The sequence below is a fragment of the Streptopelia decaocto genome (assembly GCF_964273445.1).
Source record: "Streptopelia decaocto genome assembly, chromosome: 1".
Taxonomy (NCBI): domain Eukaryota; kingdom Metazoa; phylum Chordata; class Aves; order Columbiformes; family Columbidae; genus Streptopelia; species Streptopelia decaocto.
Window position 1 is genome coordinate 34,675,115 of NC_138663.1, and position 22,133 is coordinate 34,697,247.

General features: G+C 39.9%; 1 protein-coding gene across 2 annotated transcripts in view; it reads left to right on the forward strand.

The window, feature by feature from the left end:
* The first annotated feature begins 431 nt into the window (after positions 1-431).
* Positions 432-22,133, forward strand: part of SLC16A7 (solute carrier family 16 member 7) — an 86,175-nt gene continuing 64,473 nt past the window's right edge. Inside the window, exon 1 of one of the 2 annotated variants that reach the window (XM_082046200.1) lies at positions 432-494. The gene's annotated coding sequence lies outside the window, so the exon portion shown is untranslated. Of the gene's footprint in view, positions 495-790; positions 985-22,133 lie in introns of those variants that run through there. The other variant, XM_082046199.1, reaches the window with a different exon arrangement.

Here is a 22,133-nt window from a genome sequence, read left to right on the forward strand (position 1 = left end):
ACGTTAATGATATATACAAAACAGTTATTGAAACTTTTTTTTTTAATGGTAGAAAAAAAGGAGGCAAAGGAAGAGATGACCAAGATTTTAATCAACAACAATCATTGCTGACTTGTCAAATTTAAGTTCCTGTTTCAGAAGACAAATTTCCCGCACAAAACCCACTCTGATTTATTTTTTTTTTTTTTTAATACAACCACAATGATGCTACTTTATGCAACCTTTTCTTGGAATCGTGAGGGCAAACGGCCTTACAACATGAAATACTTGGCAAACTCAGCTCTGAAAAGGAGAACGGGGTGGGGCCCGGGAGGGGTGGGTGGACACGTCTTGTGCTGCCAGAAACGAGGTGAAGAGCGCGACACGTGGCCGGTGGGGCTCTCTGCGCCCCTCTCCTCCCCGGCGAGCGCACACGGCCGTGGCCGCGCCTCCGAGCGAGGGTGGGTGCGCCCTCGGCTGCTTCGGAACCCGCTGCGGCAGCGCCGGGCGGGCAGGTAGGCGGGGAGGCCGCAAGCGGGGGGGCTCACGCCTCGCCCTGGCGGGCGCGGGGACCCGCTGCTGCCCGCCTACACCCCCCGGCCCGGGCCGACCCAGCCCGGGCCGGGCCGGCGCAGCCCGGCGCGGAGCGTCCCACCTCCCGCGCTGGCTCCGTCTCTGCGGGCCGGGCGCCGCGCCCCCGCCAACCCCGCGGAGCCGGGTTGGGCAGCCCGGGAGGCGTCTCCTCCGCAGCCCCCGCCCCCCCCGCCCGTGCTGAAGCGCCTCGGCCGCTCCCCAGCAGCACCCCCGGGACAGCGGCGCCCCGTCGGCCCCGCAGCAGCACCCGGGCCTCCCTCTCTACCGCCCGGCCCGGGCTCTCCCGCCGCTGCTCTGCTGCCGAGGACACCTCATGGGAAATAAATAAATTAATTACCCCACTCGCCCCCGCGGCAGGGAGAGAAGCCGGCGGCGGCCGCGGGATTAGATCCGGCCCAAGCTAGCGACCAGGTAACGTAACCTACCCGCTAGGAGGGAGGAGGAGGAGCAGCGTGGCCGCTGAGGTCGCCCCCGCAGGGGAGGGCTCCGGGGGACGGAGAAGTGGCTGCCGCAGCCGGGGCGTGCTGGCATGGTCCCCGGCTGGTTGCGTGAGGGCAGCTGCCCCCGCGCTGTGCGCGCAGCACTGTCAGTCACTGACACACACGCACACACGAGCCACCGCCCACGCAGGTATGGATGGATGGATGGATGGACGCACGGACGGACGCCGCATGGGGCGCAGCCACCGCCCCTCGCGGGCGCTGCCCCTGTCGGGCTCTGTCCCCCGGTACCAAAGCAGCCACTGCAGGGAGACGCCGCAATCCCCGCCGGCTCTGCAGCCAGCGGCTTCACCGCTGCCATGTGGGCGTCCGGCTTTGACAGAAGGGCAAGGAGGCGGGTGGCGGGGCCGAGCCGAGACTGCAGCTTCGGAGGGGAGCGGCGCGATCCCGCCCCCGAACCGCTGCGCGAATCTCAGCGGGGTGGCGAGCTGGGGCGCAGGGGCCGCCTCCCGCCGCATCCCCGGGCGCTGCGGCACCGCCCGCCCCGAGCAGAGCCACGGCCCGGGGCGCCCCCGCCCCGGGGGCAGCTCCGCTGGGAAATGTGGGCGGGGAGCAGCAGCGGCGCCAGCAGCGAAGCGAGGACCGTGCTGCCGCTCTTGCCGTCATCAGAAACGGGCCTGCGAGAAGCACTGATGTCATAGCTCTGTGGTCAGGATGACCTTGGGGAATGTGGGTCTGGATGAACCCTTTGCTGCACATGCCAGCTGCACCACCTGTTAACTCTGCTCTGGGCTGCTGTGAGCCCGATAATGCAGGCATGATTATCTGCAAACATTGCTGGTTTTAGTTAGTGATTGTGTACTCCTTGTGTAACTGGCACCAGAGGAGGGAAAATATTGCTTCTCCATCATTCTCTTTACTTGACCTCTGCTATCACACAGTGGATTCAAGGTCCTTGAAGGGAATGGTTTGAGCAGCCTCCTTGGCAAGGGGCAATCATCCCAAGAGAAAAGGGGCCTTCTGTGCTCATGCAGACCCCTGTGCCCTGGGTTTGTAGTTGTTGAAGTGGCCCCTACAAGACACTGAAGCAAGGAAACAGTCTTAGAAGAGGCTGAGAAGTTGCCCTGTTCACATTTCAGAGACCAGAGTGTCCCTGGCTACTCCTGGGAGGGGATGTTACCTCTCAGTCCTACAGGGTTGCAGGACTGACACAGGTCCTCTAGTGCTTTTCCAGTCAGGTGGACAGGAAAACAAAGAAAAAATTAATAACATTTAAAGAAGAGTCTTACTGAAATTATTATTGAAAGCTGTTTGGGGAAAGAGAAACTGAAGGAAGCTAATGCCTCGTGGAAATGTCCATTCCTGTTTCATTGGTCTCAATAATAATCCCTCATGTTTCCATAGTGACATCCATCTGTGCCTCTCAAGTTACTTATCAAATAGTAATGAAATAGGTGCTTGCAGCTTCCTTTGCAGGAATGGGGCCATAAACTTAACAGCATACCAATTGAGCCAACAAAATATTGCCTCACCTCAGTCTAGATGAATCATGATATTTAAAGTTAGTCTTCAAGACAGAGGGAGGTAGACTGATATTTAAAGGAAGCAGAAAACTGACAAATAGTTCAATACAAGTTGTAAATGCTTTTATGTACAAGTATTAAATCTGGAAATAATGTATATGTGATTCCCTCCTTATTTTTTAAAGACAACTCTCTCTCCTTCCATTATTGTCTGCTAGCTTTGAATACCATACCTGAGAATCAGTGCTGACTATCTACTCTGTCTTCATGGTGGAATAAGTTCAGAGAAGAAATTATACTTCAGATGTTTCTGTTATTTGTGCAGTTTATTATAAAACTGTAACTCCATGTATCTGTAATGGCCCAGCTAGCTTAGTTTGCAACATAGTGTTTAAAATGTAAGTGACTTCAGAGCAAAACCAGTAATCATTTTGAAGAGGTGAAGAGTGGTAGCTGGAGGTTATGGGTATTAATTTATGGCAGCAGTAAGTGATTTTGGTTAATGAAGTCAGTCTTATTTTATTTACATGATAGAATTTGGAATAACATAAATATCAGCTGTGGTCTTCATGGACGGTCTTCATGGATGGTACAGAAATAAATTCACGTGTTTTATGGATAAGAAATACTTTGGATTATGTAGTGATACAACTGATCTGAACAGGTATTTGACATGTAAAGTGATGAAGGAAGAGTAGATATAAACTTTTGCAGGAGACTTTGAAATATACAAAGGGAAATATCAAAGAAACTGAATGCAGTTAAACATTGTGGCTCTGCAGCTGCAGTGAAGAGAGTTGGAATTATGTTTCAGCAATTTTCAGTGTAAATGAATGCATCATTAATAGTACACAAAAAAGTCTCCTTCCAGCTCTTTAACCTAACTCCATCTGTCACTTATCTGCGATATATATTGGATTTAAGCTCACTCAGCTCTTGCTATGGCAAAATCCTCATTCTAGAATCTGAATTTTATGGAGGCAGGAGATCTTATGGGCAGACTTAAAGGAGATGCTGTTATTTATGGACAGGCAAGTTAAGGGAGAGAAAAAAGCACTTCTACTTGAATCACAAGCTTTTTTTTTTATTTTATTGTTTTTCTTTCATTACTCTTCTTTCCTGAATTTTTTTCACTATTTCATGCTTTCTGTCTATTTCTTTAAATATTTATACATATATAAAATATATATTCCTGGCACCCATTGCCCCATTGCTTATTGGTTTTCTTAATTTAGAAAAATATATCCTCCTAGATATCCTTTATTTTCTTAAGTAAATTATATTGTCCATTTTTCACAATGAGCAGGTGGTAGTGCTTCCAGTAACGCTGGTTATTGTTGGGGCCCTTCCAGTCCAAGAAAAGAGACTACGACTCACCTGCCTTTTTTTTTTAATTTATTTTTTTTTTTCTATTGTAACTTCACAAGATTCTTGTAAAGAGCTGAATGATTGCTTTAGCAAAGATGGTGTCTGAATATAATTCTTAACTAGTTGTATCCTTTACACCATTTGCTAGAGTTAGAGCTGTCCATTTTCTTATGCAAGGACCAAGAAAAGAAGAATGTTTTTGGGCTGTGCTAGTAATCTGTGCTGTTAAATGAATCTTATGTTTCAAGGTCAATATGATTATGAAAACGTATAATTCTCATTTGATTTTTATTAAAAAGGGTTAGGTCATAGCCATTAATCATTGATAGAGAACATTTCCAGTTTCTGTATCTGTTCATGTAATATATATGGCCTAGTGTTTGAACAGAATCAAGGAGGAGTTAGATGGGAAAACAGGACCTCATTGACCAACTGAAAGTGAGAAACAGGCTGTGTTCCACATACACAGCTCAGTCCAAACCTGCATTCCTTGACTTGCATGTATTCGTGAGCTGTTGTGCCAGCTTTCATAGTTTTATTGTGAATCTTGGAACATTTGAAGAAAATTTGCAGTATTCAAACAAAAGTAATTGGGATATATGAATAAGGGCATGATATTCCATGACCTGAGGAACAGAGTGGGTTGGACAGACTGACTGGGGAACACTACTTGGCTTTCTAATCTATCATATATTTCTGATATTTCTTATAGTTCTTGGTCTTGTAGCCAAGCAATCAAAATAATGTTAAGCTTTTCTTGAAGAGAAAATGTCTAGCTAACCAGGTCACGGTGGCTGACAACTAGGATCTCAGTTTGCTTTTTTTTTTTCCTCTCAATCTCAAGATTTTAAATTCATAATATTTGTTTCTGGCAGGGTGATTAATCATCAGCAGCTCATTCTTTTGTTGTTATATTTTTAAGTTTAGTTTATGCAATGTGTTTAAGTAGTTCCTTTATTTGTTATTTTCAAGGTCAAGCCTCCAGTTACATGCTAATATTTTTTTATTTTCAGGACATGATACTTTCCTGTCTCATGACACTTGCAGTAATGTGGAATCAGAAGTGTGCATTGAGAACATTTGCTTGAGAAAAACTGAATAAGCATTTCCAAAAGGATATTAACATAACTAGGACAATGAAAAAAGTTCCCAAAATGAAGGAGGAAAATTAATGGAAAAGAGTGGAGCCTTAGCATAAGCTTTTGCTTTGTGATTGTAAGACTTAAGATCATAAAAAATGGAATTAGTGTTAATTCACAAAAGGAATAGAAAGCACTAGAGCACTAGAAAACAAACTTAACCCTGTTGGCTTTTTTTTTAATTTAGCTGTTGATGCATTTTCTTTTAACCTGGTGTCATGATTATTGAATGTGAAGTATTGAATATGTTTCAGTTCCAACCAAAAAGAAAGAAGTGCTCTAAATAATAGTGTAAATCATATAGAATTGGCTAATAACTTTAGACTGCAGGAAACTTTTAAGTCAACTATTCATAAGCTGCAGAAAGCCCAAACATTATAGAAGCTGGAATATTTCAGAATAGGTAGATTTGACATTCTTTTCATATGGTTACTGTGAAAGATAATGACAGCATCTATTTTTAACAGTCAAAGCATAAAACTCTGTGGACTGGAGTTGCCTGAACATGCAGGTTTGTTTAAACAGTGTTTGCTTTCTTCCAGACTGAACATTTGTATCCCCCAAAAGAACACTTTCCAGTTGTTTTGACAGTAAGCTTGGTAGTTATTTCACTTTTATCTTTCTTTAAGGCTTTCCAACAGAGGACTAAGCTGTAGGTGATGATCAAGGTCCTGTGGGAACATTCAGAAAGCACATTACACAGAAGACAGCTCAGAACACCTCCTGTATTTAATGGCTTTTCTTATCTTTACATATTTTTGAAAGCTCTGGTCCTTTATAATAGCTCATCTTCCCACACCTGCTTGCAGACTGCTGCTGTAGCTTCAGGCATGACCATTGTACAGTGCCCTTCCATCACATGGCCTCAGTGTCAGCAAACTGTTGGCAGCACTCCCAAGTTTTGCACTTAAGGATAGAACCTATGACGAAGAGTTGTAATGGTGTTCAAAATATGTTTGACGTCAAAGAACTTTACCCATTTGCTGTCCCTACAGTGGTGATAACAACAGAGCAATGATGTATGTTGCCTTTTGCATGTGTTCCATGCAATAGAAATTATTAAAATCAGTCACAAAACAGCACTACATCATCCCTAAAAATAGAGTTTGTTTGTTTTTTTCATAGAAATAGATTAATTAAGATGTTAGCGTTTGTGCCTGCCACTCATGACTTAAGCACCCTTGCAGTCTATCGTACAAAAAAAAAGGACACAAAAGAAGATGAAATCCCAGTTTGTCTCTTGTATTAGTATCAAACTCATAGTGTTAGTTTCAGACTTGTACTTCTCAGTATTGTTTTCTGAATTCAAGAAATACTGAGAACAAATATGTATTTTACAGCACTAAGAACATGTGAAGGAACAAACCTTTACCATTTCTGTGCCAGCAAAAATGGCAAAAGCATACATAGAATCATAGAATGTCCTGAGTTGGAAGGGACCCACAAGGATCATCAAGTCCAACTCCTGTCCCTGCATATGACAACTCCACAGATCACACCATGTGTCTGAGGGCATTGTCCAGTCTCTTCTTGAACACTGTCAGGCTTGGGGCTGTGACACCTCCCTGGGGAGCCTGTTCCAGTGTCCACAACCCTCTGGTTGGTCACTAAAGGGAAGAGTTCAGTGCCTACCCTTCCTCCTCCTCTTGTGAGGAAGCTGTAGACTGTTATAAAGTCTCCTCTCAGTATCCTCTTCTCCAGGCTGAACAAACCAAGTGACTTTAGCCACTCCTCATACATCCTTTCCAAACCCTTCACCAACTTCACAGCCCTCTTCTGGACACTCTCCAGTATCTGCCAGGGCACACTGTTGGCTCATGTTCAACTTGCCATCGACCAGAATCCCCACATCCCTTTCCCGTGGAGCTGCTTTCCAGCATCTCGTCCCCTAGTCTGTATGTACAGCCAGGGCTGCCATGTCCCAGGTCCAAAATCCGGCGCTTGCTCTTGTTGAACTTCATGTGGTTGGTGGTTGTGCAGTTCTCCAATTTGTCCAGAAAATCAGTTCCTACTGTAATGTGTTTAATTAGCATTGCAGACAAAGAAATGCACTCACTTTCAGTATATGCATTTGAAATAAGTTGTGTTAAAGAGGTGGTTTTCTTTTTAACATTAGATGTGAAGTGGTTTGTGGCTTTTTTTTTTTTCATATAAGTGGGATAATAATATAAATATATGGCAATGAAGGTTAGAATTTTTCAAGTGACACAGGATTATGTTCAAACTACCAACCATAACAACTTGGCTTCTGAGAGACATAGCTGCTTTTCTCTGCTGATCTTACAGAGTTATGGAAATTGAAAACCTTAAAATGTAGAACATCTTAACAGTTTGCCATGTTATTGAATTAAAATACCATAGGACTTGGGTTTACCACATTGACCTCCTATAGTTTGGATTCATAATACGGTGCTCAGGGCAGGTTCAAGAAAGAAAAAAAAAAGGGCAACTTGGTGCAAATAAACTTCCCATGGGAACGAAGGTGTCTGATTTCTTAACAATTTGAATTTTATGTGTAAAACTCGCTGACAATTCTGCCTGTGCTGAGTACACTCTCCATTGAAGTTTTCTAGAAGTTAACTCCTTTCGCCTGCTATGCCAGGGACAGATGTAGATCCGAAACTGTACTGGGCCCTGTGTCCTCAGCAATGCTGCCCGTTGATGTTAGAAATGGAAACTGGTGAGCTATAAACAGCAAACTGGAACTGAAGACTAGTTTCAGAGACAGAAAAAATGTGCCTTAAACAGAGACTCAAGCCGGCTGAGCAGGAGGGGCTGCATCTGGGAGCAGGTGGAGAGAACAGAATAGACCGTGGAGAGAAATGGGTACTGGAAGATGAAGAAGGCAATGGGCCTATCATCCCATTACCAAACCCTTCTTAGGATGTACATCTTCATAATAGTTTGTACATAATGTTAAACTGAAGGCTTCCTTTTTGTGAAAATTCCCTGTGAAAATTGTAAGATCTCTGCTCATTGTGTCACACAGGGGTTCTACCTCCCTGCCTTCCATTAGGCAGCCCCTTTCCCTTCTTCTTAACAACACTACAAAAGGTGAATCGAGGGACTCAATAGCTCATGATTAGAAGCCACACCACCAGATTTTAGCAAGGAGTGAAAAAAGGTGGTGTATTTTGAGATCTCTGGGTTGTATATTTGAGGAAAATAGGTAGAAAAGAATATATCATAATAGTCTGTATTTACAAAGCATGAAGTATGCGTTGTATTTGTGAAGAATAAGAAAAAAAGAGACCCTGTTTCCTCGTTCAGGTGCAGATATAATTATGTTGGCTAGAGGCATCAGGTAGTTTTTGTTCTCATGTTTTTCTGATGTAGTTATCCAAAAAGAGATATTTTGACGTAGTTATGCTGGATATGAGGGTGCTTTATTTCAATTTAGCCTATTTCCTCATTCATCTATAAGAACACTAGAGTGTTGTAGGCACTGTGCATGGCCTGTTTCGGTGTTAGCTGTATTACAATAGTGAAAGAGGTTTATAAGCAAAGCTAATGAATACAAGGGCCAAACTCACATGAAGTAGAGAAATCCAGCAAGAGCATTCAAAACTGAGACCTAAAAGTGCTGTGGTGTTTTCTCTCAGTCAAATAATATGTCAGTGTTGCTTGATTGGCGTTTCCTCTGCTTCTGTGACTCCAAGTCCAAACTTGAGCTCCATTCCTCTCATGCAGTTCCACTGGGTGAAAAGGAGTTACTTGTAGTTTACACAAAGTGATGTCTGAAGAAACTCTTTTGATTGCTTCTCAAAACTCAGTTTGCCTTTTGGATAACTTGCTTTGGCTTGCCTGATTAGTTTAAATGGAAATTACTTCTCATCATGATTACCAGAATGATTTATATGTTTCCAAACAAATGCTTTCATGTGTCCATCTTTGTCCTTCTCTTCCCATATTTCTTTCTGTGAGAGCATTTTCTCTCTCTCCATTTATTAGAATGAAAATACTCAAGGTAAAATATCAAATTACTCTTCTGCTCTGCTCATCCTACTGGTGTAGTGGGTTTTCCACACTAAAACTGGAAACTGTCAGAGACATACTCTCTTGTAGGACAGCTTTTACGTGGCATAGATGATGTTCCTCTGTACTAACTAGTATTTATGTTTTATCATGCTATTTTTATCTTTTGAGTTACAAATGTTTACATTATGTACTCTTCTGTTTTTAATATCCATCGAACAAGATGTTAATAAGGGAATGCATATGAAATACAATATGAGAAAAAAATTAAAAACAATTGAGCAATACAATTCTCAAACATTAATATTGCAACCTTGAAAATAAAAGGCAAGAAGCAAGTGTTGAGTTTTATAGTCACTGTTTAGCCTGGTGACTGAGAATATCTTGAATTACATGGAATAATGTAAGACACATTCAAAACCATTACACTTAACACTGTAAAATTAAATAAAGGCTAGAACTATTATTCAGATGTACTTGAGCAATGACAGCCTGTGACCTCAGTGGGAGCCAATGTGGACTCTGCAGTATGGGTGCTTTAACAGTGGTCAGGCAAAAAGGGGATTGCTCCTGGCTTATGGCTTGTACAGCACAGGGAAGCCCCATGCCAGCCTGTACCCTGCTGACGCATCCCACCCTGCCTGTTTGTTAAGTGATGCCTCCTCAGTCATACCATGAAAAAGGAGCTCTGACATAGGATATGTGAATATGTCATGTGCCCAGGGAGGTTGTGGAATCTCCTTCTCTGGAGACATTCAAAACCTGCCTGGATCCTTCCTGGGTAACCTCATCTAGGTGTTCCTGCTCCAGCGAGGGGATTGGACTAGATGATATTTCCAGGTCTCTTCCAATCCCTAACATTCTGTGATTCTCTGATTCTGTGATGTGTAGATTGCTGTGTCCACTAGTAGCTGCATGCATAAAGGAGTGTTGATCCAGTTGACAGTTTCCAGCTCAGAATTATTTTTGTGATTAAAAAAATAATAGTGACTTCCACAACTAATGCTTAATAATAAAGCTGATTGTTTTGTGCAACCTGGAAACTAGAGTCATATTGTATTTATAATGCAATAGAATACAAGCGCCTGTCCTTTCCACTATTAAAATAGGTCCTTCTTCTGAATGTGATAGCATAGAAAGCTGTTAATAAAACAAGATGTTCTTGCTTAACTAAGTAATCAGCTTGCACTGTTGAATATACTTTAGCATTGCTGAAATACTGTGTATCTAAAATGATGACTTGTATTGTTCCCATTGCAAATGTGTTTCAGCTATGAGATCATGTTTGTTTTGGTTTTTTTTTTTTTTCTGGTACCTATTTCCTGAAAAAATAGCAAAGCTATTGTAGTTACCACGTCCAAGCTTACTTTTAAATTCTTATACCTAAATTGCTAATCTAATAGAACAGGGTTCTTACAGACTACTGAATGATACTTTTTATTGAGGATCCAATATATGCTTTTTACCTTAATAAGGTAGTTACAATTTTTTTTTTTTTTCCGTTTACTAGTTTTGTCCCAGGTGTATAAATACAACATCTTTTTTGTATGTAGCATAATAGTCTTGTGAAACGTAAATTAGCCACCTAAATTAGTATGTTTAATTTCCCTGTTGCTAGTTCCTGGGTGAATAAGTTGTTATCTCTTAATAACTGAAGCTTAAATCCTACTTTTAAGTCAATCCTCTCTTCTCACTAACACTCACAGGATGAAATCAGAAGTTATTACTGTATGCTGAACAGGCTATTTAGAAGTACTTTGAACAGCAGATATAGTTATTTTATAAGCAGAGAATCTTGCATTCTGGTGTAGTCTCAAGGAAGTATCTGTAATACTTGTTTCTCATTATGGCAACTGAATATACATAAGTGAGGAGATGATAGTTTTGGAATAGAAATAATTGTATGTATCTATGCAAGCACACAGGGTGATAGAAATATAGGAAGAAATATGCAACATGCTGCATACTAGGACATGAAGTGGAGAGAAGGCAGCACTGGAAAAAGAAGTGCAGGTGTATTGGTTTGAAGTTTCAGGAAGTCTGAGTGTTGCGATATGGTATTTATAGACTATATTGATTCACCATGAGTACCACAGATATATGTGGATGTATTTTCCATAAAATCCTTTAGATTCCTTCGAAACATTTCTGTGACCAGGTGTGCAGAAGGGATACTGGCTACTCATGGATAAAAAAGAATGTTTCATATGAGGAGACTAGTGTGAAAAAAAGCATGGGACTAAAAGAGAGAAACTGCGTGTTGACAGTACAGGAGTGAGACGATATGTAGATTCTGGACCCAGTAAGAAAATAAAAGGATGGAATGCCTGGGGAAGACTTCACTGCCATTGCTCTGACTTAGCGCACAAACTGTCAGAACTGAATGGGTGATTCTTTAGGCACCATTTAATAGTAAATTTAGCTCCCTAAAGAATGAAGGACTCCTATAATCAAGCAAGGTTTTGCTCATCCAACTAAAGCAGAGCAGGGTCATGTTTCCCATGCCAAGTGGCTGAGGTTGTTTGCTACATAGCTGTTCTCACTGCTCCAAAGGGAAGTTTGAACTGTTTGGCCAATCCCTGCTGGCTTCATTAACTTTGTGTGTTTGTTTCTGTTACCCCATTGAGAAGGAATGGTTTGTATTTGTGTTCCTAAAAGACTGGACCTGGATTATTTAACCAAACCCCACTGAGCATGGAACCTTTAGTATCTGGTTGAATTTGTGCTCCCTGGGTTATTTTCATCTGCTTCTTTGACCTTGCCAGAGGGAATCCCTGTTTATTTCTTCATTTGGTAGAACTGTTTATCTGGGCCCTGCTGAGGATAGAAATGGGCTGCCTACTTTCTGCTGCAAACGTGAAACACAAGAGACTATCACTTGTCCTAAAGAGTGAAGGGTTTATGTAAGACATTTTTTGATTTGGTTTTTTAAGGATTAGATCAGATTGAGCAGTTCTGTTATGGGTTATGGGCTGAGTTTTGGGAGGCTGTTTGTGTTACTGCTAAGGTTACCATCTTAAAAAAACACATATGCAGAAAACAGCTGCTGTGGAGCTACAGTGAACCTCCACATTGATCCGAATCTTTTACCTGTGGGAGCTAAGAGTGTTGTATTCATCTCAAATAGACATACTCAGTGTGGCTTGAAAGAAGCTGATTAGTTCAGAGAGCAGAAAAAAAACCTGAGCTGTAGGGGAAAGGTGCTGCTGTCGCGGTATTCAGGCCAGCTGGGAGTTGCGTAAAATTCATCTGTCTCCTGAGGAGCCTCAGTTGGCAGGATATGTGTGGTTTTCTGCCCATAAAAATAAAGCTGCTTTACCCTTGTAGAAACCGTAGCCAAGAGTTGATCCCTTGGGGGTGAAAGCTGCTGCCAGCACAGCTGCCCGTCTAGGCAAAGTACAAAGACATTATACTGCCCCCTTTAATCAATGTGAGTTCTACCTCCTTCTTGACTTTAAACAAAATTACTTCAATTGCTGAATATTTTTATCACTATGCTTATATGTTAAAGTAACATTTACCCAAGTACAACTGTCATGTTCCCACTGTAAAGTACACCTACATTTATTGCTTACTTGTTCTAAATGACTCCCTTAATCATGGTCCAAATTTGGCTGAAAAGCTGAGTGTACCTCTAACAAATATAATATATATTTAGCAATTTATATAATTGTATGTAAATCATAAACTTTCACTCTGGAGACTTTCTTTCATTTTCTTACAGGCTGGAAACAAATATATTTTTGCTTAACATAATAATTATGCAACTACAAAGATTTGTTAAGTTAAAGCTAGAAGTTACAGGATTTCACAAGATGCATACCATTAAAAATTAAGATGCCAGTAAAGGCAGTAGTATCATTCAATTCAAGCTCATTTTCCTTTTCACTTGTATTTTGCAATGTCCTTGCAACATCCTCTCCCCTATGAAGATTCTTAGAGTTCTAGAATAGTTTGGGTTGGAAGGAACCTTAAACATCATGTAGTTCCAACCCTCCTGTGTTGGGCAGGGATACCTTCCACTAGACCAGGTTGCTCAAAGCCCCATCCACCCTGGCCTTGAACACTGACAGGGATGGGACCTCCACGACTTCTCTGGGCAGCCTGTTCCAGTGTCTCACCACACTCATGGTGAAGAATTTTTTCCTTCTATCTAATCTAAATATATTCTCTTTCAGTTTAAAGACATTACCCCTTGTCCTACACCCTTTATTTTCTAATACTCAGTCTCACGGGCACACTGAGTTTCACTGAATTAGGCTCACACACATTAGCTGATCAGACTAGAAAAATATATTTTTCTACTCTAAAAATACACTTGCTTACAAATAATTTATGAAATATAAAGGAAGGGATTTGGTATAAGAATCTAAAGTGATCTGAGCAAAACAGAAATTGCAAACTAATATTAGTGACTTGAACATATTTTGTTTTCATGAGCTACTGTAGTGTTTTAAAAAAGTAAGAATATTAGTGGCCAAGTTTATATTTCTTTATTTAAGGCATTAGGTGATATTCAAATAAACATGGCTTAACTCTGTCCTGATAGAGTAACCTTAAAAATTACTTTGAAGGCTTTGCATTTTGTGTACAATTATCTATATATTCATATAGATGCATCTAAATACAAAATATTGAGGAAGACTGAAGGGAAATTAAGGCACCAGGGGAAACATGAAATCTCACTCTTATAACGAACAAGTCTTAAGTCAGTTACAAAGTAGTTTTTCCTTACCTTGGACTTTGTATGTTGGTATGTTTTTGAGTTACTAGGGCTGTTAGAGCAAGGGGGGGTGAGAGTGCTGGCCTTTGAGGTTGGAGGATTAGGGGGGAAGGGTGGAGGACGGCAGTGTTTCTGTGGAGCAGATTGAGGCAGTGGTTGCTGCTGTGTAGGGCTGGCAGACTAAGGGGCTGGTGGGGGAGCATGTGTTTTCATCACAATGCCATTGCAATGAGAGCTAAAGTACATGCGTTTGCAACTTGTGTGCAGGCAGATGTAGCCCTATGTGACCTGCAGTTTTTAACCCACTGATGTGTCTAGGTCATTCTGAACGGTGATGTACAAGAAGAGAGTTATTGCCATTTTGGAGGCAAATGGCAAAATCTCTGTCTTTCTCATTGTCCAGGTACAACAACTTTGTCTGGTCCTGCTGTTCCTTATGGTCTTCTTCATTCCTTCTTTACTATGCCTTGATGCTAACTACTGCAAAAGAGCACTTACAGGAGAATCAGGAAAGAACCGGCCCAAAAGGCTGCATGTTCACACAATGTTGGACAATGTAACGTGCAACATACCATTCAGTTTGTGCATTTTCTTCATACCTAACACACTCTAACTTGTGCACTGTCACACCCTATTTCATATCTTATTACTCAAGCTCTTGTGTATCTGCAGTTATCAGAATGTATTCAGGCCTGAATGCTAACACTTTTTAAATAATTAATGTAAAATAGTTTTAAATTATATTGCCTTTTTCCTGCAAATGGATCTACTATGGAATTCCTGAGCTTATGCAAAGGCTTGCCAGTTTCTCTGGCAAACAGTTACTGTTTTTCTGATCAGTTATGAGCAGTCCCTGATGCATGTTCAATATCCGTATCATCAGAGACAGCCCTAGCTGTTTCATTGCCTTGAGTAAAATATATTCTGCTGCCCCTACTCCAAAATTTGCAAGAAATAATATTTAATACATTTTTTCTAGAATTTTAGAATGCCACATATTCAGCTATTATGAAATACAGACTCACAAAATTCCAGAAAAATTTGAGATAAAGTATTTCTACATTATAAAAATTAATGTCTTATTAGCAATGTAATGAGTGCAGTCACAAATTGGCTCTAAAATTGCTGCTTCTCCAATTCTGCTGCTCTGGGCAACTGTCTAGTCTTTACATAAGGTAAGCTTCCCTCTATGCTGTTCTATAAGGCATTGAACATTGTTTCAAGTTTTAATTGGCTTGTTTATTCAATGAGTTAGTTGACTAAATTGTGAATCAAAATTACACATATGAATTTTCTCACTCAGATTTGCTTTTGCTATATAAGACTTGGCTTGAAGATATACTTTCTAAAAGGATAGTATTAGTTGTCTATGGTATGTACATGAAGCATGAGATAGTTTATCGATACCTTCCGTAAATTTTCTTCTACGTAGCCATGATAGCCACAAAAGTGTTCATAATGGAACATTCCTGAGTTGTACATTTTACAAACACAGCAAAATAAAATCCCGCACAAAATATGGGTATATAAGCACATGCGTTTCAGTGACTCATTACTCAGCAAAACTGAACTTATTTTTCTTAGCAATATAGAATAGACTGCAAAATTTCAGATTTCAACACCATACTGCTAAGCTGTGGATTTACTTCAAATAACATGGAAAGAACATTTTTAGAATTCAGAACATGTGTTTTTCACTTTCTGATTTCATAAGAGTTAAATAAACAAACAAGAAAATCCTCCTCCTACCTACCTCAAAACACGATTTTAAAACATTGGACTGGAAGAATGATCTGAGCCTTTATTTCCATTTCCCTGCAATACCAATAAACTATATTATGAGCCTGTAGGGCTGCGTTCATCCAAATGCAGAGTTCAGCAGCACAGATATCTATAATTCAGCCAGTTATCTAGACTCACCTTATATAATGGAGAGATATAGCCATTTGTAGGCCACGTGTAATTTCATTATAACTTAGATGTCTAAAACAGGTCAGAAGGATACGTACCAGAAGTTCATTTCTGCCCATTGACTATAAATCAATCTGGAACCTAGGTATACAGATCACGTGCAAATGTCAGCACAGTCTAAAGATGTCTGTGATGAATCCATCTCTTAAATCAGAGACAGTCACAAATTGTGCGTAAGCCAAATAATATCTTGCAGAACTTTTTACAAACCTAAATCTTCCCAAAAAGTGTGATAAGCTAAAAGTATACGCTAGTAGGATAAACAGGAGAAATTGAGATTGCCACCCAATATCTGAGGTCTTACAGAAGATTAGACAAAACCAAAAAAATCCCCTCTAACAGAGAACAGTTTGCAACCAAACCTCCGTTATTAGAAAACACCACTATACAACTTTAAGTACTATTGCCACTGTTAACGTAAAGCATTCTTTCAAGAAAGGCAACATCTTTGTACTGTGACTGAAGGAAAAATTGTGCTGTCATATTAAATATATCACTTGGCTGTGTGTAAAAGAGATTATTTTTTTAGGTGTCTATTAATAAACAGACATACTGGAACAGATGTTATTGCATAGCAAACCTGAGCTGAAGTTCAGATAGGCATCCAGACTAAATGGTCATGGTGAACTTACTTCAGTTTTAACAGTTTAAGCTCATGATCCCAAAAGAAAATGTCAGTCTTTTCCTGGTGTCTGGCTCTTTTCCAGGAAGGAACAGTTAAACTTAATAAGTATATGCCTCTGTGTGTGTGGGCAGCAAGGTGCAGTAAGTATCTACCTCTAGGCACCTATCTCAGAGGAGCTCTCAAGTAGCTGGATTTCTATTATATCTAAAAGCCCACTGCCATTATTATTCACAAAACACACTGCTAGTTTAGTCTCATATGGTGAATTGAGTAATAGCCCTCCTGGTGTCTATACATGTTTATAGACAATGGTCCAAGACAGTATTAACTTTTATTTTCATCAGGTTCAAGCTGACTGCGAACTGCAGGCCAGCTGCCTGCCACTGGTGTGCCCTGTGCCAATTAGCTCTGTCAGTCAGAAGCACACTTTAACATTAGCTCTGACCTTCTACCTCTTGCTCAGTTCCCTGAATTTAGAAGATCAGCCTCAGTGTGGGCACAGATTTAAGCCCTTCTGTTCACTCTCTGAAATGGATGGACAAAAGGCAGCTGTGGTCTGCCACTGTGTTGCCAAGCTGGTGCGGTGCTGTGCTTGCTCATGTTGGCCCTGCTCTCAGTGTCCTTAAAGGACAACTGCAGCCTCACTTTCTAGGGACATCACAGTGATACCTGCTATTAATCCCTCTTTCTGTGGCTGCTTATCACAGATGCAGAAATCTTGAGGCCAGAGGTGATTTTCTCTTCCCCTGCCCCGGGTGGGATGGGGATCCTGTGGAAGGAAGGGCCTGCCACTGAAGGGCACAGCAGGGGGTACCAACTCTGCTGACACAAGTGAGAAGCTGTACCTGGGACTAAACACAAGTTGTCAAAATCTAACAGAGGGTGTCCAGTACAAACAATGCCTCGTTTCCTATTTTTCTCCAATAATAGGAAATGTGGTATTGTTGTCACCACAGGGTCTCCATCAGAGTTCAGCAACCCATGTTTACTTCCTTTTTTTCCTCTTCTTATGTGCCTGTGTCAGCAAACACGATCCCTTCCTGCTGTTGTCCGCAGTGTTGAGACGAACACCCCTTGCAAATAGTCCTCCTTGCAGTTTGGCATGAGGGGCTTAAATATCACTGTGATGTATTATCTCCAATATATTTCATCCTTCCCGAATGAACCATTTTAGGTTCAAATTAAAGTTATAGACAGTATAGAGATCAATTAAATTATAATAGTTTCTCATGATTAGGCTAGTCTTTTCCTTTAAGCAACTCTCATATTGGGTGTGCTTCCAGTAGCGTCAGAGCACATCTCACTTTTCATGTGAGATTGACACAGGTCTTAGAAATGCAGATCATCATTTGCATCATTATTTTCAGATAAATTAATAAATTCATTGTGAGAACTGCTTCTTTCCCTGTGAATATTTGAAGTGGTGGACAGTGAAAGTAACAGCAGTTTTATAATAATATTTGTCCCAGGCACTGCCTAAAATTCTCAAGCAAAGCACTTCTATGAGCTTTGAGGCTTTAATATTGGTTGCACAGTGAATATCTAGGACAAGAAAAAGAATTTTAACCTGAGTCCTCTGAATGTTTTTGTGTTTCATTTGGCCATCCAGTTTCATCCCTTCCAGCATTTATTGGGTCAAGGCAAGTATGATGTGAGAGACTGGTGAAAAATAGCAATTGTAATGACACATACAACTTTTTCTTCTCCAACAAAAGAGTTAACATCATTTTTGCAATTAAAAAAAAAGGGCTTTTTATGTGAACTTACAAAAACATTTTGCTCAGAATTCTTGAGTGAAGTTATGATCTGGTCTAAGGTACAACTTAGCTTTTATGTATGCATTTATTTTATCATCAGTATTGCAGATGATTCAGGTTTTTTCCTATACACAAATGGTGAGTTTTTGTAAATTTTAAGAAATAACAGAACATTTTTTTTGGAACTCTGAAGCAAATTCTACATTATCTCCAGCAAAATACAGCTTTTTAAATAATGTAGTAGCTAGCATTGCTTAATAATACAAAGAAGTTTCTAATTACTCTGTAAAGCCTGATGTGGTATTTTACTATGCCTGTAAATGGAGCACTCCGAAAAAGTCCAAGTTAATTGCATATTTACTGTTAATTACTGGACAATTTTGTTCAAATGAGAAAAAAATTAGACTTTTGCAACATGTTGGCTGCATTGAGTGCTCGCAATTTTGCCTTTAAGCTTCTGCTGATGATCTTTAGAGCATTTTTATTACACTTTTAATTGTTTTAACAAAATCATGTGAGTGCTGATCTTAACTTACTATATGTTTTAAATGGCAGGTTCACAAACTGTATCTCAGTATATGCTGAATTCCAGTAGCATTAGGCACAAACTATGTTCAGGTGTCTCCAGATATCAGCACTCATTTTAAAGGCTATAGCATCTAAATACACTTGTGAATATACACAGAGGATTATAAGGAAAAATCCTGCATATCAGACAAAGAAACTGTGAAAGAAATCCCAAACAAATGATGAAATGTTCATAAACCTAGGATATCCTTTTGTGAGATCGTTTTCTGAATGTTGAGCTTCACAATAACCTCTTGTGCCTCAGTAATTTGAGATGCTTGTTGGTTTGGCAATTGGTCACACAAAATAAACTGTCTAAACATCATGTGTGATAATCAGCCAATCAGGTCTCCAAAGAGTCTTTAAATGTTCAAACTGAACAAAGGCTCTGTATTTATCAATTCCAGATTATTGTCTTGGACAGCAGCTCTCTGCCAGGTAATGTGCTGGTTTGCTATTTCCTTTTAGTTTTACTTACTGGCAATAGGTAGTTTCAGATTACTGTGGTAATCCATGCAAAACTAATTGGCTAATTAAATGCAAGACAAGTCAATGCGCCAGTGCACATTGCACAATATTTGCTATTGGCTTTTTAATGATTATCTAGCATATATTGATGAAAGACTGTGAAGTACTTTAAAGAAGAAATATTCTTACACTCTGTCTACTCCTATAAAGTTATAACAAGGATTAATGACTGAATGGTGACACTCCCCAGTCATCAGGCTTTATAGATTTGATTGAATTTTTTTTTAATGTATTTTGCCAACATTTCTGAGAAAATAGAGTTCAAAGTTCTCTTCTAAAGAGAAACTTTAAAGAAAGAAAAGCATCAGTGTAGCTCAGGTCAGATTTCAGAACTGATGGATGTGAAATGTAAATCAGAGTTAGAGTGAAGGGCATACTGGAAGTGGTTCTGTGGCTATGTGTCTTGGATTGAATTAGAGGAATGATGAGACAGTGATAAAGAGCGCAAGCAAAGTTTTTGGCAGAAACAAAGCTTTGAAGAAGCTCAAGAAGCTCACAGCTAATATGGAAAAAGATAAATGAGGGCAGGAGAACATTTGAAGACAAGTTGGACATAGCTGAGACAATGGGCAAGGTAGATGATTGCGTTGGCAGCATGTGTGGGAATGAAGACCAGAGCCTGAGCTGACAGGGAGCATTAATCCCATGTGTTCTGAAGTAACAAATAATTTATAAATCTAGTATCAGTTTTACTTACAAGACAAGTCATCATGATAAACATAAGGATTTGGGAGGGTAGCAATAACATAATCCCCCTGCATGAAACTAAGGGATGGAATGAAGGCTATTCAGTCTCGCTGAGCACTTACACAGTCAATTCTTTTGCAGTGCCAGAGATTTTTATAATAAGGAGTGAGGGGTTGCTTTAAAGGTTTAAAGCGAGCAATGTGGGTGTATATTTCACTGGCACAAGTAACTCTGTTTCAGCCTTTTGCAACCTCAGAACTCAGTGTTCAATGCCTAGTTTTAGCTGTAGGCACTTTAAAATTACCACATTCCTTTGACTAAAGCAAGTGCAGAAGTAATTTCCAATTGTTTTTCATATATTACAACCTCCCTAAAATCTCCAACCAACATAAACAGTGTTGCCAATAGATAACGCACTAGCAGTTTTACAATGGCTGATTATACATAATTTTGGGCAAAAGTGTACTGAGTTTGTTTCATGGAGATAACCTGGTGATTTTTGGTGCTGTTTTTGTCATCCCTGTTATCAAAGTTTAAAACCTCAAGGTCTAATTCTTTGTTTACTGAGCTCAAAATGGAGTGCAAAGCTGCCTTTGATTTCACTAGAACAGGCTGTTGGCTTAGAGGCCAGAATTTTGACTGTTACCTTCACAACTCTTCTGACATCAGAACTGTTATGGCTTATCACATAGGAAGGCTATGGACTTAAATGGGTCAAACTGCAAACGAAAAAAATGACAAAACCAGTCAATGGTGACAGTTTTCATGCTTTTTTCCAATGAGTATTTTTATACTTACTTTTTTTTTTTTTTTTAGTTTGTATTTGCTTATTATATGTTTCTCAATAAATCTACACAAAATGTTATTAATAAATTATTTATGAAAAAAATATTAGGGAAATAAAAAAAATAAGCAATATTTTGTTTTTCACCAGTGACTGGGACCCCAGTGTTTATTCATGTAGTCCCATCCTCATGTAAACCTGATGTATTGCAAGAGTAAAACCAGCCACTTGTGTGTTAGTAAAAACAGAAGGATATAATAGAAAAGTATTGCTACAGGGCAATGGTAGACAGGTCCCCAAGTCTTTACATAAAGGAGTCATGTTTGAACAAGTATTTTTTTGTGAAGGTGCATGCAACCTTGGTGAATTTTCAATATGAAGAAAATTCCTTTTGCTTAACTTACCTCCTAAAAAACCTGTTTTTCACATTGGCAGAAAAAAATTGATTTACCAGTAGAACTCCCTATCCCCTTAAATAGTTAGAAAGAAATTGAGGGCGGGGGGGGAAGCCTGTTTCTTCTCCCCAGAGTCACAGAGAAAGAAAACACTGTGCTTGACCCACATAACAGAAGAAAGCAGGAGAGAGAAAGATGTGTGTGCAGTGTAGTTACAGACATTATGAAACAATCACTGCATGGTGTTTAAACATTGCTCTATGGTGTTTCCACTGAGATATTCCATTAGTATGTGATGATAATGAATCAGGATTGTACTTCACTGAGAGCTCTTATGACTGCATACTTTCCTGATTTGTTTTTCTTCTCTGTGCATTGCACATTGAAATAAGGGAGAGAAATTACTTGAAGAACATAACCAGAATAGAAGCAAAATTATAATGGTATTAGAAGTGGACAAACTTTTCAACACAGTTTTATTTCATTTTGTCAATATTATTTTATTCAAGTTAGAAGTGAAGCTTTAAATATAGACTTGGGGGGAATGTGAAAGAATGCCTTTAAAAATGTCCCTGGGCAGTGCATATGTGTTGACGAAAGTGATTTTTTTTAATTTTTTTTTCCCCACTTCTGTAGACATAGCTTGTCTACAGTAACTAATTTGAGAAAGAATATTTTCAGCTAAAGAGAGAGATTGAAACAAGACAAGTGTTTCTTTACTGCTAAAACACTTAGCATCTATATAGCATCTCAGTTCAGCTGGCAGTGTTTCTCCAGATCTAACTCCTACGTGCTCAGATGGTAAATCTTCAGAGCAGGGAAAAGTGCCATCTGGTGATTCAAAACAATACAAAACTGATGGAACCAACTTCTTGTAGATGACAAGTAGAACTGGTCATCAACCTCAAACAAAATTACCATATGTGATGCTTGGTCCTGAAGATCCTGAAAACTGACAAACCACCTAACTATCTCCATCTTCAGATTGCTATTTAAATTTATATTCTTCCATTGTACTGCAACAAACAAATATGTTTAGGAGCTGTAAATAATAATTCATGCATTCCTGTATTCACAA